The 16,791-nt window shown below is 41.5% G+C and overlaps 1 protein-coding gene across 7 annotated transcripts in view; it reads left to right on the top strand.

The window, feature by feature from the left end:
* The window catches only part of MEIS1 (Meis homeobox 1), a 312,349-nt gene that overhangs the window by 289,698 nt on the left and 5,860 nt on the right, over window positions 1-16,791 (top strand). The gene's annotated exons all lie outside the window — the stretch shown is intronic.

Here is a 16,791-nt window from a genome sequence, read left to right as displayed (position 1 = left end):
GGACTCGGGGAAACCCATTGTTTCTCTGCAGGCTGTGATAGCTTTTATTGGATCAATGTAATCACTATCTAAAAATATTGTACATGAACTATTGAGACTTCAGAGCTCCCATCTTTAGATGTGAATAATGTCTCTGATCTGCCATCTGAAGAAAGGACCTGTATAGTTTCAAAAGCTCTTGTACAATATAACTCATGCTGATCTAATAAAGTGTTTCAGTCTGCTAAGAATCCCTTGATAAGAATGTAATTTTCAGTATTAAGTTATTATATGTTCTATAAACATTTGGAGGTCCCTATTCAATGCATTTGTCTGGCTAATTTGACACTTGGCCAGACAAATTCCAGGATTTGAAAACCCAGTTTACCTGACTGCCCCTGACATCAGCTATGTCAGAGACATTCTGGAGTGGAGTGGCATATTCCAATTGAGTTAGTTAAATAATGCCAATTTTCAGCCTTATCCAGCTAATGTGGCCGGATATAGAAAAGAATAGTCTAAAATTAGCCAGATAAACTTATCCGACTAGCTTTAAGATAGCTGGGTTAATTCAGCAGTGAACCCGCAGAATATCCCAACTAAAGGCCAGATTCATTTTTTCCCATGGACACAAAAAGGGAGAAAAGCCTTAGTGAATCAGGCAGTAAGTTAGCCGAATCAGTTGATCCATCCAACTTTTCTAGCCAGCCAGTGGATGAAATATGGGCCTCCTAATTTTTTTGTTATATAGAGAAAAGTGGCGGAGGTTTAAATAATTTTGAGAAAATAAGGAGTTGCCTCATCAAGTGGAATAGAGCTGGTGAGAGCCCTTGACAAGAAACTGACAGCACATCACTAATCATGTAAGAATCTGCCAGCATGACTGGCTTGGCTCTTCCAATGTTTGACTACATGGTTGGTGTTCATTATCTGATAGATTTGAAAACCTCCTATGTGCACCGAAGCCGGGAGATATGTACGTGACACGGCGCGGCATGCGCCGCGCGGATTTTAAAACCTGCACAGATACACGTGTATCTCCCAGCATGCGCATAAACATTTTTTCACCAAAAGGCAGGGCAGGGTATGGGCAGGCTGTAACTGCACCATGAAGTCTGCGCATAAGTATTTACATGCACAAGCGCATGCCGGGGTTCTCTACCGTGTAACTTTACTTCTGCCTTGGACAATGTGTAAGTCATGTAACAAAAAAAAAACTAGGCTAGTCGGCGGGGTTTTAAGGTTTGGGGCTAATAAGGTAAAAGGGTAGCAAGTTAGCTAGGGGGTTTAGGAAGTCCTCTCCTTTACTAGAGTGAACTGGGAATGAACTGGGGAAACAGGTAATTGCATTGGCACGCGTATCTACTAAAATTCCTCCTACTTACGCACTTGGGTTGCCATTTGCACGTAGATGCACACGTCAGTATAAAATTGTGTGTGTATACATTCATATATGCATGTATGTTACAAAATTGCCATGTCTATGTGTGCACGCTGGCAAATGCTGGCACATGTATGCTCGTGCGCGGGTCTTAAATTCTTCTTCTACGAGAGTAATTGTATTACTATCCACATAGGGCTAAAATATGTGGGTACTTTTACACATACACCAAAATTACACCTGCTCCCAAATCAGGCGTAACTCTATGCAAGTAGATTTAGACACATGCTTTCGAAAATCAAAAGTATGCTGGTAAATCTTTTCCCCACCCCAAAACCGCTCCCAGAACACCACTTGGGGCCATACACAAAAGTATGCATCAAATCAGGTTTCATGCACACTTTTGTGCACATAGGCCCCCGGCTGATTTTCAAAAGGCAATTTGCGCACATAAAACCAGGTTTCATGCACTTAAATCCTTTTGAAAATCAATTCCTTTAAGGCCAGCAGGATCTCAGTTACTCAGGATTTCAGTCAGGATCTCAGGGGAAGCTTATCATGATGGCTGAGTTTAATTAGCAAAATCTCAGGAGGGAGTACTATGGGCTCAAGTCTTTTAAGTACCCAGCAATGCCTCTACATCTACAGTTGGCAACTGGGATTATATCCTTAGCAATGTGGACCAGAATGACTGGGAAGACTGGATGAGTCAGTTTGTCTTTTTTTATACCATCACCTTCTATGTTATAGTCAGAATCATGTTCTCCGTTTTCATGCAAAATAAATCTGTGATTATTTTTATAAATGCAGAAATGTTATTCGTATTAATGCACAATATTAACTTTCAGAACAGTTGTGGCGGGGGGGGGGGGGGGTGCACCAGGCTGAAGGTTCACCCAGGGTGCCTGATTCTCTTACAGCGGCCCTTACAGTACCCTCCAAAACCCCTGCCTTCTGAAACATCTGGCTATCGTTGCAAGTCTCAGCCAGAATTCAGTGGTGCCTGCCATACAATACCCTGTTGAATTCCCTCAGGATGAGCCCCAGACGTCAGTGTCATCAAGCATCAGGCTGGTGACATAAAGGAAGTCCTGTCTGCACTGCACTGGAGGCCAGCGACTGGCACTGCCATCGTGCACAAGAATACCCGCCCAAAGAGAACTTTTAACTGTCTAAATGAGGGACTGCGGGTGGGGCAGGTTTACTCTTGGACATAATACTCCGGATGAAGTCTCAGCAATAGTTTGTTCGCCTCTTTCTCTGTGTGCACCCTAGCATACCCCTGGCTCTCGCCACTGCTTTTTGCTGTTTATTGTCTACTGGAGATTATTAGATATCACTCCAGGATTTTTCCTGTTTGGTGCACATCAGGATTTCTTCCCCTGTCATCCTGCTTGGAAACAATCCGGGGGTTTACAGCCCCTTCTCCAGGTCTCCAAGAGAGCACCCAGGATCTTTGGGTCCTAGAAGTCACCATCCTTCTCTCAGCCAAGCTGCCTCTTTCACGTCTGTGCTGAGGAGGCGACAGGCACCAGGACGAAGTCCGAGGACAAGCCACGCTGCTAATTCTCTGCTTCCCACCTCTGTTTCACTCTGGTAGCCATAGCCAGGCACTAGCCAGAGGCGGGAAAGCACTGCCTCTTCCCCAGTCCTGCAGGGATCCTGGTGAGGGAGAGGTCAGGGCAAAAGCAAATGTGCATGTGTGAATGAGTGAGAGATCAAAGGAGAGGAGGAGAAGAGAAAATGGAGTGTGTGTGTGTGTGTGTGTGTGTGAGGGAACAGTGAGAGGAGAGAGCATGAGAATGTGTGTGTGGGAGTGAGAGCCCAGGAAGGAAAGTGAGAGCAAGAGTACGGCAAAAAGAAAGAATGGGAGAAGGCAATAACAAGGAGGAGAGAGTTGAATTAAGGAGGATGGGATTAAGGGGGAGGCAGGGGGAGGCAGGGGGGGGAAAGGTGGAGAATGGGGGGGGGGAGGAGGAAAAAGAGGAGAGAGTGAGGACCAGGAATAGCGGAAGGAGAGGAATCCAGGGTGATAATGTAGAAGAAAGGAAATGAGGAGTGGAGGGAAGGGGAGAGTGCAGGAGAAATAGGAGGAAGAATGGTGAAAGCAGAGCAGGAAGAATGAATAGGAAAAAAGCAGAAGGGGATAGAAAAATAAGGAAAAGAAAGTATTAAAGAATCTGCTGCTGAAGGAAAGAGATAAAGAAGGAAAAGAGAGAACTGAAACACAAAAGAAAAAGAAAGGCCACTGGCAAGAGACAGAAAACAAAGAAAGGAATAAGGATAAGGACAGGAAATAAGAAAAGAGATGCTGAGCCAGAAAATCAAGCCAGAGACTCCAAAGGTTGGAAAGTATTTTATTGTCTAATAGAGAATGTAAATTAAGATGTTCTCAGGGGTGGGGGTGAAGGAAGAGAGAAAGTCTGTACAGCCATTCTGGCTCCCCCTTCCCCGGTAATCCCAGGGTGAGCAGAACTCACAAGTTCCCAGGTATGCCCAGCGTTTAATGCTGCTTTGCATATCTGCAACCCAAATGCATTTAATCTTACCTGCCAGCCAAGTGACCAAGCTTTCTCAGATCATGCCTCGTTTTGTGCACTCCCATCAGAGGTGTTCATCCTGTTGCAGATCCTAATGTCATCTGCAAAAAGACAAACCTTTTTTTTTTTTTTACTAAGCCTTCTGCAATATCACTTATGAAATACTTTGAAAACCTGGCCCCAGGATTGATCCCTGAGGCACTCTTTCCTTGGAGTGACCTCCATTTGCCTCTATTATTTGTCACTCAAACACTTTGAGGTGCCTACTCATAGATCTGCTGAGTATGATAACTTTATCCCATTAACTTTACCCAGATATGCAGTGGAACATAGCCAGATAAAGAGCTGCTGACTTCCCCCCGATAAATGTATCTGGGTTACTTTAGGACAGTCATTTGTCCGAACAGTTTAGTCAGGTAACTTGTCTGCATACTACCTGGACAAAGTGAATCCACGCTCAGGCACATCCCCAGTGTCTCCTCATTTTACTGGGGTAAATTCTGTGGGGGCAACAATTTGATCAGAAAAATTTAGCCGTGCGTTGGGACACAGTGACAAAAGCTTTACTGAGATTCAAGTATACCGCATGTAGTACTCATCCCTGAGCCAATTGTTTGGCATGCTTTTAATTCTATTGCATTACCAAATATCAGAAAGAAAAGGTTCCTGTTAACTCAGGCAAGATGAATGTGAAAACATGAAAGCCTCTTTCTACCATTTTGTGCACATTGCATGTCAACATGTTTAGTAAACTAGGCTCAACGTATCTAAATATATGGAGCACTTTATGCATTTTGTAAATCCATTTAAGAAAATCAGGCCAATTACGTTTTACATCGAACTCTGTTCGATGTAAAACGCCTCCCCAGGCGTCTGTTTGCGTTACAATGTGAACCGATGGGATATCCCTGATGAATGTCGGTCTATAAAAATTTTAAATAAATAAATAAATAAATATTATAAAACAATGCAGAACTGAAAAGTATTTTTAGAGGAATCTGGAAATAAGTAACTGCTGCAAAAAAAAAAAAAAGTGTATGTATCTATGCATACACAGATAGGTTATATATTTATATTACTAGGTTGTAGTTTCTTTCCAGGCCAGGTTTTGGTCCATTCTTGTCAAATCTTTCTTAAGTGTGTTTACATAGAGTTTGCCTTTCTGGTATTTTTTGCTTGCACAGACCTGATCTCCACCTATTTTGTGTCAACAGTTGCTGAGACTGGTGCACAGTAATTAACCACTGAAAGCTGAGGCACCAACAAACTGCAAGCCGTGCCCTCAGAGACCCTTTCTCTCTCTCTCGTTCACTCTCTTTCTTTCACTTATACTTCACAAACTTGCTTCAGGCAGTGCCTGCATAAAACAAACTGCATTTTTTAGCAGTTAAAAAGTCAGCTTGAAATATTAAAAATGGGGCCAAATGTTGCATCCTTGTTGGAGAGAACAATTTTCTCTCCTCAAAAAAAAAAATGAAGCAGAGCCAGAGGCATACGGGAAGGAAGTGCTTTCTGAGGGCAGGTCTTGTTCAGTGTGGTCTTAAATGATCCTGTGTAAAGGCAGTATGGCTTTTTTTTTTTATCTGTATTAACAGCTTAAAGATTCCTTTAGTTATAAAAATGTACAAATACTGTACATTTAAATAACAATTCAGGTTATTTAAGTCATTTTACTGGATTAGTTTTTAGGCATCCAGGAAAACATAACTGCTAAAATTGTCATTTTAATTTGCCTATTAGTATTAATTTCTTTTTAAATGTTTTTCAAATGAGGAAATCATTTTAGAAAAATAAGTTGGAAAACAGTCTAACTTCTTCCAATAATTACATTTTTTTTTTTTTTTGTTGGGGTCTGGCAGAGATAATGTCATGCGCAGTGCATGATATTTCAGATCTGACAGGCTACAGGATATTGCATCATATTTTTCCCACTTTGTAAACTTAAGTAGGATTGCTGTTTTGTTTTGTATTTCCATTGGCACAAAACAGGAAAAAAAATTGGAGACCAGCTTAAACCTTTTTTTTCTGGCCACAGATTTGCCCGACGTAGAGTTGCTCCATGAACTGAGAAAAAGTGGAATAGCTGATCTGAATTTTTTCTGAGGCCTAACACCTCTCTATGCAGGCCTTACTTGTGGGGCAGACAAGGTGTGGTTTAAAACTTGGGTGTAACAGATCTTAGTTAAGCTGACCTAACTTGCGGTTCGAAAGCAAGGAGAATATGGGTAGACCAAATATATTTTTGTGCTGTTCTTCAGAAGTAATATGAGTATCAGAGTACAGAATATTGTATGTATTTATTTAATCAAACGTAACTGCCAGTCCAACAAGGCTTGGGGAGCAGCACATAGCATATAACAGAAAATACAAATCTTAATAAACGACACAATGAATCAATTGTACAGCATATGAACCAAAAAACAAGTACAATTCCCACTTGTACTCTACTAGCTCTTTATACACCTAACCAGCTACTTGCATGGTGTAAAGAACTTATTAAACAAAGAGCTGTCATACCTTGGTGTACGTAATAAACATGGTTCCTATTTCTGTGGATTGGTTCCAATGAGATAACAGTAATATGCCGTTTGATGGGGGCGCCTGTTCTCATCTGGTATCACTGGAACGTGCAAAATGTATACATTAAATGAAAAAGCACTGTGCTTTTAGAAGTCTATTTTTCAATCATGATTCATTTGGATTTTGTTTGTGCTTTTACATTGTTTAATTTGTTAGATAATTAGTGGTTTATCATCACCAGTTTTCCTCAGTGTTTCACTTCTAATTCGCGGTATTTAACACCACCTTCCACAGTGCCCTACCCTCTGCACTTTCATTTGACAAATATTCCATAACCAGCAGAGGAGTAAAACTGTGCTTACAGGAGAACGTACAGATTTAGATGATTGATGATCTTGCTGTGATTTGAGTAAATTCCAATATTGTGATTCTGAAGTGGGCGGCTAGCAGAGCATGTGTAGGGCCCTCTTCTTCAGCATTCTGGATGATGTATTGCAGTTCTGGGCTGTCTTCATTTAAAGGGACGGGGAGGAAGCGATGTAAACCAAGAAAAGTTGCCAAACATGACTTCATAAAGTTTGACTGTAGATTGGATCAGCTTTCTTTAAGCACTGAAACTTATTTCACAAATAAGTACAGAGAGCACGGATGGCTAATGACTAGCAGTTATGGGTCATTAGACTATGCAACTGAGTTTAAGATAAAGGAAATAAAGGTTTTAATAACACTAGTAAAAGTCTTTTTAATATTTTATTTCACATTTTAGTATTTTTTTTATAAGTGTGGTAAGCAGTTTGGTGTTTTCAAGTACTCTGTGTCGAAAAATACAGCTGGATACATTTATACTTTAACCAATAAAACATTTAAAGAATGATTCATAAATTGTGGCTTAGGTCTGCAAAAAGAGCTGCTGCTTTAATTTAAAAAAAAATGGCAAATATGTAAAAAAAAAAAAATCTACAAAAGTAAAAATGAAATAAGGATTATGAGGGCTTTTACAAAAAAATTGTAACAAATGATCCAACAGTTCAAAGAAATGAAAGACTAGAGCAGTGGTTTCCAAATCCAGTCCTTGAGAAAACCTCAACAGGTGTGGAGTTCAGGGTAAGCAAATTATGCAGATTGGTGTGGTTATTAACTCAGTATATGCAAATATAACTTATGACTATTCATTGTAAGAATTCTGCAATCCAGACTTCATGGGAGTTCTCAAGGACCAAATTTAGGAACCACTGTTTAGAGCAAGTTTACTTTACTGTAGCTCCACAGCTTCCTTTCACTAAATGAACTGAGTAATAAATTAGTTGTGTCCTTGTTTTGATGGAACGTTATACAGATTTCACATAGGCAGCAGCCGACGCTTTATTCTTACATCCACAGCTACAGCAAAACACCTAACTACCTCTTGCCTGTCTTCTAGTCTTTCACAAAACACGGGATGGATCACTTTGGCTGTCTTAGCAACAAAGGTCTCACTGAAGACGTGGCTAAGATTGTAGATAGGATTTCATCTCTACATTACAAAACTTAACCGTTTTTTTGTCCAGAAAATGATACAAGTCTGAGGGCTTCAGAAAGCTTTATAAAAGGGATGTTTCATAAAAACCCTTTAATAAAATATCTGTTTATTATTCCAATTGAATGCACAATAGAAGGTGAATTTTAAAAGCCTGGTCTACGCAACAATTAGGGGATGCGTGGGCAAGTTAGGCTCCAGCTCGCCCACCATATTTTAAAATATGAGGGTGTATCTCCTGCTGCGAGCACATCTCGCTCCGATTAAAAAAAGGGGGGGGGGGGGCATGGTCTGGGCGGGGCATGTGCGTTCCGTGGCAGGGCTGAGAGGTATGCGCACAAATACTCACGCACCTAGGTGCGTGCCCAGGTCTAGTGCCGCACAAGTTTACTTCTGCTATGGAGGAGGTGTAAGTTAAAAATATTAAACTAAGGGGGGAGTTTGGAGGACTTGAGCTGTAAACTGGGCGAACTGGAGGAAGAACCGGTGAAACTGGCAATGGCGTAGGCATGGGCCCCTTTTAAAATTCCCCGACTCATACGGTACAAGCAGGATTGGCATGCCCACTTAAAATTGGGTGCACACGTGCGTGTGGCCAGGCTATTTTATAATGTGCGGGCAGAATTATAAAATGGCCGCATCCCTGGGTGCGCCCTCGCGCCGGCTTGAAAGTTACCATCTATGTGAGATCAGAAATGAGTGCTCACTGTGGGAGAATAAATAACTCCAATGCGTAATTTGTTTCTGGAATTATAATAAAAATCATGGATTTGTTACAGAAACCAGTAAACTGAAGATATGTATGCTTTCTGGTTTTCTTCAGTCTAGGATGTTTTTTGTTATTGCTCTGCCTCTGATTTTAACTGGGAACTGATATCCATAAAGTAGACTAATCTGTGGGAATTTTCTGTTGCCTCTGGTGACTGAAGCTGACTATGGTGCATTGTATATACTGTATATCATAACGCAGTAGTTTTAAAGAAAAAAATATATAAATAGCCATTCCTTTAGGAAAGATATATGCTTGGTTTTCACGCTGTTCATGTCCTTTTTTGTACTGTGCAAACAGGGATGTACGAAGTATTATGAATCAAATTTAACCAAGTGAATCTGACTGTGGTTCCAGTTGACAAAAAGCACAGATTTTCCTGAGAGCCAGGGAAATCTGATAATCTGTAGAAATGTCATGTGAACTTTCTGTGAATCTGTGGCACATCTTAGCATTTCAGTTGTGGATTTTGTTAGTAACTGCCCTATGTTAAAAAAAAAAAAAAAGGAGGGTTCATGAATCAATAGGAGGAACAAACATATTTTTATAAATGTATTCTTTTACCCCAACAGTTTCCCCCTCCTCCTATGGGTTTCCAGTTCATTTGGAATTGATTGCTTTTGGGCTACAGTACACTAAGCCTTCAATTGTAACTGCTTGTGTCCCCCCCCCCCCCCTGTTTTAGAACCTCCCACCTACCCAACTGTTGCAGCGAAGGGCGACCAAAATGATAAGGGGAATGGAACAGCTCCCCTATGAGGAAAGACTAAAGAGGTTAGGACTTTTCAGCTTGGAGAAGAAACGGCTGAGGGGGGATATGATAGATGTGTTTAAAATCATGAGAGGTCTAGAACGGGTAGATGTGAATCGGTTATTCACTCTTTCAGATAATAGAAAGACTAGGGGGGTACTCCATGAAGTTAGCATGTGGCACATTTAAAACTAATCGGAGAAAGTTCTTTTTTACTCAACACACAATAAAGCTCTGGAATTTGTTGCCAGATGATGTGGTTAGTGCAGTTAGTATAGCTGTGTTTAAAAAAGGATTGGATAAGTTCTTGGAGGAGAAGTCCATTACCTGCTATTAATTAAGTTGACTTAGATAATAACCACCGCTATTACTAGCAATGGTAACATGGAATAGACTTAGTTTTTGGGTATTTGCCAGGTTATTATGGCCTGGATTGGCCACTGTTGGAAACAGGATGCTGGGCTTGATGGACCCTTGGTCTGACCCAGTATGGTATTTAAAAGAACAAGGGCTACAAACTGGCCAGTAGATGTCACCATTGTGCAATGGCTGAGACTTCTGCCCAAGCAACACTGAATGCTGTCTCCCTGGCCAGCCCAGCGAGCAGAGGTCTTGCCCAGAATCAAATCTGAGTTTTCCACCTGGTCGCATGTAGCAGCAATAGTGAACCACAGGGCTGGTTGAAAATGAGGATTTTGTGTGTGTGTTTGTTGAATGGTTTGCATATTCTCCCTCCCTTTGTTTTGAACCCCACCACCACCACCAACACCAGTCACATCATGCTTCTGGCAACATTGAACCCTTGCCAGCCCCAAGTGCCTGGTGAAAAGGAGAACCCCAGCGTGGGCGGCCCCCTTTTAGGCCAGGCACCGTTGTGGCGGCTTCGTCCCCTCCCACCCTCCCATTCAGGATAGGTTAGCTAGAGTAGAGGGTCAAAAAGATAGGTCCTGTCGCAGCCCTTGGCGTTGCGTGGTGACTGGCGGGAACGCCACCCTCCCCCCCCCCCCCCCCACCGCACTTAGGAGGATCGAGCAGGTGGCTTGGACTGGGCAAGCAGCCTAACAGATCCGGCACAGTCCCTTGATGCTTCAACAGCCAAGAGGGAGGAAGAGGGGAATACTGAGGTGCTTAGACCAAATGACCCGACTTCTATGGTCGGGTCGCTGGGAATGACACTATGAGGTAGATCTTTAAAAAGTACATGCGTGTTCCCCCTCCCTTCCCCTATCTAACCCACCCTCCAGCCCTACCTAAATCCCCCCCCCCTTACCTTTGCTGTACAAGTTACGCCTGCTTGAGGCAGGCGTAACTTGTGCGTGCCACCTTGGCATCCCCCGGAACAGGCCCGCCCCGAATCGTCACCACGCCCTCAGACCCGCCTCGGACCACCCCCTGACCCCGGACATGCCCCCGGACACACCCCCGGCCGGCCGACACGCCCCCACCCACCCCTTTTACGAAGCCCCGGGACTTACGCGCGTCCCGGGGATTTGCGCGTGCCGGCGGCCTATGCAAAATAGGCGCGCCGGCGCGCGAGTGCTCTGCGCACGTAAATCCGGGAGGATTTACGCGCACAGGGCTTTTAAGATCTACCCCTATGGCTTTAACGGCCAGGTGTAAGTGGCAGCTGCCCAGCTTTTACAGCCGGGGGTGCGCGCGCACCTCAGCGGACTTACATGCTTGGCACCTAGAAGCAGGGGGTGTTCGCTGGTCACATAAAGTTAGTTAATAAATTATGTTGTTTTTACTATTTATGTTAATGTTGTTGTTGTGTTATTTATTGCTGGTTAATCATATTGATGGGCTGCGGCCATTTATTGTTCCAAGAAGTTGTGTGAGCCTGTAATAAATTGGGAAGGGTGGTTAGACGCAGCCTTTCCACTGCCCACATCTCAGTTATAGAGGAAATGTTTCTGTGCTTTTTTCTGTTAAAAAGAGATCGGATCTTGTAGTTGGGAAACATCATTAATTTCTGAAGGACCTTAGTAAAGTCTATGATCTTCATGCTGACAAATCTCAAGAGGATTTGGTAGAAGAGGATTGTGCTGCGTTGAGGAAACCTTAAGTCAGCCAAGCCAGAAAATAACAAATGCAAGACTGGTTTATATTTGTATTAAAAAATTATAAATGTTAAAATTGTAGTATGATGTAATATTAGATCATCTCATATATCATCCTGGGTCCTCTTGTCACTCTTGTCATACCTCAGTTTATTTAAATGCTCAGGTAGTGAGCCAGAGTATCTGACTTGTTGTACCTTGCTTCTTGACCATACAGTGGCAACAAACAGAAGTGGGAATCGGATAGGCCACACTGCACTTTCCAGCAGTTTTAGGTTTTAAAAAATAAATTAAAAAAAAACCACAGGGGGAGAAAGAAGGATCCAATATAGAAAATATTTTCAAACTAACACTAAAAATGCTAAATATCAGTATAATCATGTAAACCTGTTTTCATCAACCACAAATTAAAAGAGAGAGAAAATAAATTTTAAAGAGGAAAGATGAAATAAAGTTGTTTTTTTTTATTCCACTTAGGAAAAATATAGATTGCCTTCTGTATGGAAAAGCTATGTTATTTCCAGTTAGAGTTTTGTTTTTTTTCCCATTAAAATGAATAATTATAAGAATGTAACTTTTAAACAGGCGCGTGGGCACAAATGGGTGTGCGTTCGTCGGCCCGTACCCAGGGGCACGGCCATTTTATACCATTCACACGTATATGCACGCATGTTATAAAATAGCCTTGTCGCGCGTATGTGTGTGTGTGCGTGCAATTTTAAGTGTAGGTGGGGGGGATTTCAATAGACACACATGCCAATGCCATTACCAGTTCATTCCCAGTTCACCCAGGTAAGGGACAGGACTTCCAAACCCCCCTAGTTTAATAGCCTCCCTTCCCCCCTGTTAACCCCAGCCCTTAAAACCCCACTGATAAATCTACTTATCTTTACTAACACGTCCTCCATAGCAGAAGCAAAGCTATGTGGCAGGGGAAGTTGAAATGCAGGAACGTCCATGCTGCACCCAGCCCCCACCCTGCCCCTTTTTTTTTGGAGCTTTTCATTTGTACGCACACTGGGATATACACATGCACTCGGACGGCTTTTAAAATGCTGGCCTGACACATTTGTGTGCATCCTGGTTTCGGCGCACGCCAGGCTCTGAAAATTCACCTTTAAGCTTTTTTATTTCAGCTCCCTTAGTTTTATGGACCAGTATATATCTAATTCCTTGAGTGTGATCAAAAAAACAAGGGATTCAGTGAATCCCCAAGAGATCTGGCCTGACAGCCATGGAATAGACGAAGCAGTAGCCCAGGGTGGCTGGCAGAGAGCGTATGCCATCAGCCGCTGTAGAGGAGCCAGCCCAGGGTGGCTGATGAAACCCACCTCACCTGCTGACACTGCAGGAGCTGAACTGGAAGGCCGAGGCAGGCAGCTGGAGCAGCCTATTTTTCTGCTGGCCTCTTCCCATTCCTCTACCATGTGTACTTTGGATTGGATGGAAGGGCAGATGAGGTGAGGCGCCATGGAGACAAACAGCAGCAGTACAGGGAGGGTGCTGTTGCTGCTGCTGCTGTGTAGTTCTGCAAAAAATCAGAGCTGGGGAAGAGAGCCTGAGAGTCAGTGATGGTGGGGGCGAAGTGGGGTAAGCGCAAGCCAGAGAGGCAACGATCATGGGAGAGAACAGTAAGCCCTAAGAGGAGATGACGGGACAAAATTTGAGAGAGGACAGTGAGGAGGTGAAAGAAAGAGGAAGAGAAGTGGGGGTGGGAAGGAGGGCATACAATGATAGGGGACAATGGGGGTGTTAACATGAAGTGGCTGATGGGGAGTGAGAGGTGAGAGAAAGGCAGAGAGGCTGTGCTGACTCCCCTACAGTGAATCTCACTGCACACCACTAGGTGGCTGGAACGTGACCTATCCCCAAATACACAGCTGAAAGTAACACATTTTTCAGTTCATGGCTAACAGGTCCTTTTTATAAAGCTGGTGATGCCACTGCATGAGTAAACCTTTTGAAAACAGAGCCCTCCGCCTGGTCAGGAATCTCCACAGCCTAAGATCTCACACAACCTTACTACTGAAAGTCTGGTTCATAAAGACATCATTCACTTGGTAAAAGTATTAAATGTGCTTCCCCCAAAGAGTACAGTGCATTGCTTCTCTGGTTGGTTAAGTCTACTTTTCCCTTGTTTGCATGTGCCCGTCTTTCACTGATGCAGCAGACAGCTGTTCCCCCCGTGAAGGGAAAAAAAAAGAGGAGGGGAAGGCAATTGAAAACAAGAGGCATTGCTAGTTTGAGCATGTCTAATATACATATTCATAAGGAAAAAAAAAAAAAGGGGGCCTCCGAAGAAAGGAGCATGTATAAATGAAACAGACAAGTCTAAGTTGTAGCCTTGATGGTTTACACAGGGTTTATGAACCATTACTTTGGCTATTCAGAGTGCTGAGGTTTATACCATAGCAACTTTAATGGAACCTGGAATGTTATGTGAGGTGCTGACTGCTTTTTCAAACAGATCCTGAAATCAGCTGGTAACTTGCATTGTGGTACCTTTTTTTTCTTCACCAGATTTTCTAAGAAATGGGAGAATATATATTGCATATTTCCTGCCACAAACACAAATATTAAAAAAAAAGAAAAAGTAAATCTGATGATTTTTTTTTAACTGGGTCCTGTGTAATGTGTGTGGTTGCAGTTTTTAATGTTCCTTTATATTATAATAATAGCTGGTGCTTTCATCGCCAGTGCGATGGTTGCAAAACTAGACCAAGATCCAGCAGTGGGCCATAGAGAAGACTACAAGTTGGCTACAACTTTCAGAGGCAGACGACATTAAAAACAGTACCAAGACATTGTCATTTTTAACTTAAAAATATTACTAGCAAATAATAATGATGGCATTTATTATAGGGCAAAAATATTTTGATTTTCCCTCACAAACTTTGCCATAAACCAGCTGTCATCTATTGGGCAGAGTTTACTGGATCACTATTGGAAATTGCCCCAAAATGTTGTGGAGAAATTAGGATGAAATAATGAACTGCCAATAAATAATCAAAAAGACATGTATTATCCTCTTGTCAGTGTTTTTGTTCAAAACCAAGATCCTGATGGAGGTCTTAGTAGGAAACCGAAACATTGGTGATAAGATTAAGAAATGTCTTTATGTTCATTTGTTGTGGATACTTGACTTTGTTACGTTAGTTGATGTAATGTTATGCAGTCAATTTTGTGTAGGCTCTGCAATGTCCTAGCAGGAAGCTTGATAGCAGGCTTTAACTTTTTTTTGTGACCCTAAGCATTTCTTTGAATCTTTAGGAAGCTTTCTTAAAAGTATAGACGAGGGCCTAGGTTTTCTTTAAGAGATGGTACTTTGTAGCCTACTTTAATGCAAAGTAAAGCATTCTGTTACAAAAGCAAGGAGGATGGGACAGAAGGTTAAAGGGCATTCTGGAAACAAACAGCTGGACCAGTTTATTTAAACAGATACAAGGAAGGGGATCTGACCTCAGTTTGACTTCTGATGGGAGGAGCAAGAATGTCATTTTATTACTCTGCCCAGAAGGAAAAATGTTCTTGTATCTGAATTCACCCTGAAGGCATCCAAACACATGGCTGTTTTGCAGAACATCTCCTTGCATAAATACATATGAGAATGTTTAAGAAGCGATCATTATAAAGTGTTTATCTAAAAAGTATTAAAGTAGACATCTGTGCTGCATGGTGAAATGAACAGGTGAGCATCAGCATGCCATTTTTAATTTAGACAGAAGTTCATAGCACTAATTCTAGTCAAATACTATCTTAAAAACATCTAGTGAATACAGATGTAGACCACTTGCTTTAGAATTCATGCCTTGAAGTTGGGTGGAAGCTGAAATATTATGTCTGTTTTAATGGCCTGATAAGCAGATTTTACTCACCCAAGGAGTGACTTGATGCAGAAGGTTTGCTTTTCTTATATGATTTAAAAAAAAACGTTTTCTGAAAAACAGAAGTTTAACGGAAATAGTTTTGGTGAACAATTGCCAATGCCCCCCCAGTCTGTGAAAGTCACAGGGAGGTGTTTGTTCGGAGGCCTCATGGTGTGAGTGCTGTTCAGAAGTCTGTGTGGGTCACAGAGGGGTAGGAACAATGCATTATCAGGGAAGGTCAGTGGGGTTTGCATTGCTAAGAAGGTTTTTGCATTTTTTTTTTCTAATCACACATGACATTTTTTCACTGGGAAAATAATTTGCTGTATCCTCAGCCCACTGAAATTCATTAAATAAGTTTGTAATTTGGCTATATGACCAAGCCCATGAATAAAATGTTGCATTTTATTTTATCTGTTTCACATAGTGTATGTGCTACACTTAAGTTTATAATGAGACGAAATCAATATAAACTTTCCACAGATGACTCTAATCATTTTCATGGCTAGCGTATATAAGACAAATATTAAAAAAAAACCAAAAAAAAAAAACCCTTTCAGATGACTTTTTTCAAAGGACTTACATATGCATGTAAATGTAACATAGTATTGTAGCAATTTTCAAAAGCCATTTACCTGTGTTAAGTGCATTTTACGTAGGTAAAGTCTATTGACAAACCAATGGCATATATTGTAGCAATTTTCAAAAGCCCACTTACAGGGGTAAAGTGCATTCACACACGTAAAACCCAGTTCTAAGCATGTAAATACTTTTGAAAATCAAGCCCTTAATGTACAGCATAATTTTGCCTTCTAAACATGTGTTAAAATGTGTTCTTAACATCTCATTAGAAATACACCAGTACTTAGTTTGATACAGTAGGTCTGAATATGCCGGTCTATAATTTTTCCATATTACATTATGTTACAGATTACAGGTTCTATCAAGACATGATTGATTGCATGCAAATTGTAACTTGATCATTTTCCCAGAATATGCATTACAGGGGAAAGGAAAAGTCTGATATCAAGGCTGTTCATTTATCCCTTAAGACATAATTTGAGCAGTGTAAATTCTATACTGAATGACTAATGCTTCCTCACATTTCAGTGAACAATGACAATTGACAGTCTCTCGGTGGCAAATGTGCACCAAGTACCAGTAAAAAGTTTTACTGAAATATGGCATTACCTCTGTATACTCTTAATACATTTTAAGTGCCTTTATTTGTTTAGAATATTAATTACACTTTAACAAACTGTTAGAAAGTCCTCAACCTTTCAAGATTACTTGGCAAAATCAGGATTATAAACTCAATTACTGTATAGCTGTGACCTCGGCTTGACCTCAGACTTTCCTTAAGGAGGGAGAAAAATAACAAGAAATCTCTAAAAGGAATGCATAGCTCT

The sequence above is a fragment of the Rhinatrema bivittatum genome, chromosome 3, assembly GCF_901001135.1.
Source record: "Rhinatrema bivittatum chromosome 3, aRhiBiv1.1, whole genome shotgun sequence".
Lineage (NCBI taxonomy): Eukaryota > Metazoa > Chordata > Amphibia > Gymnophiona > Rhinatrematidae > Rhinatrema > Rhinatrema bivittatum.
Note: the sequence above shows the minus strand (reverse complement) of the source record. Positions and strands in the feature narration are given on the sequence as shown.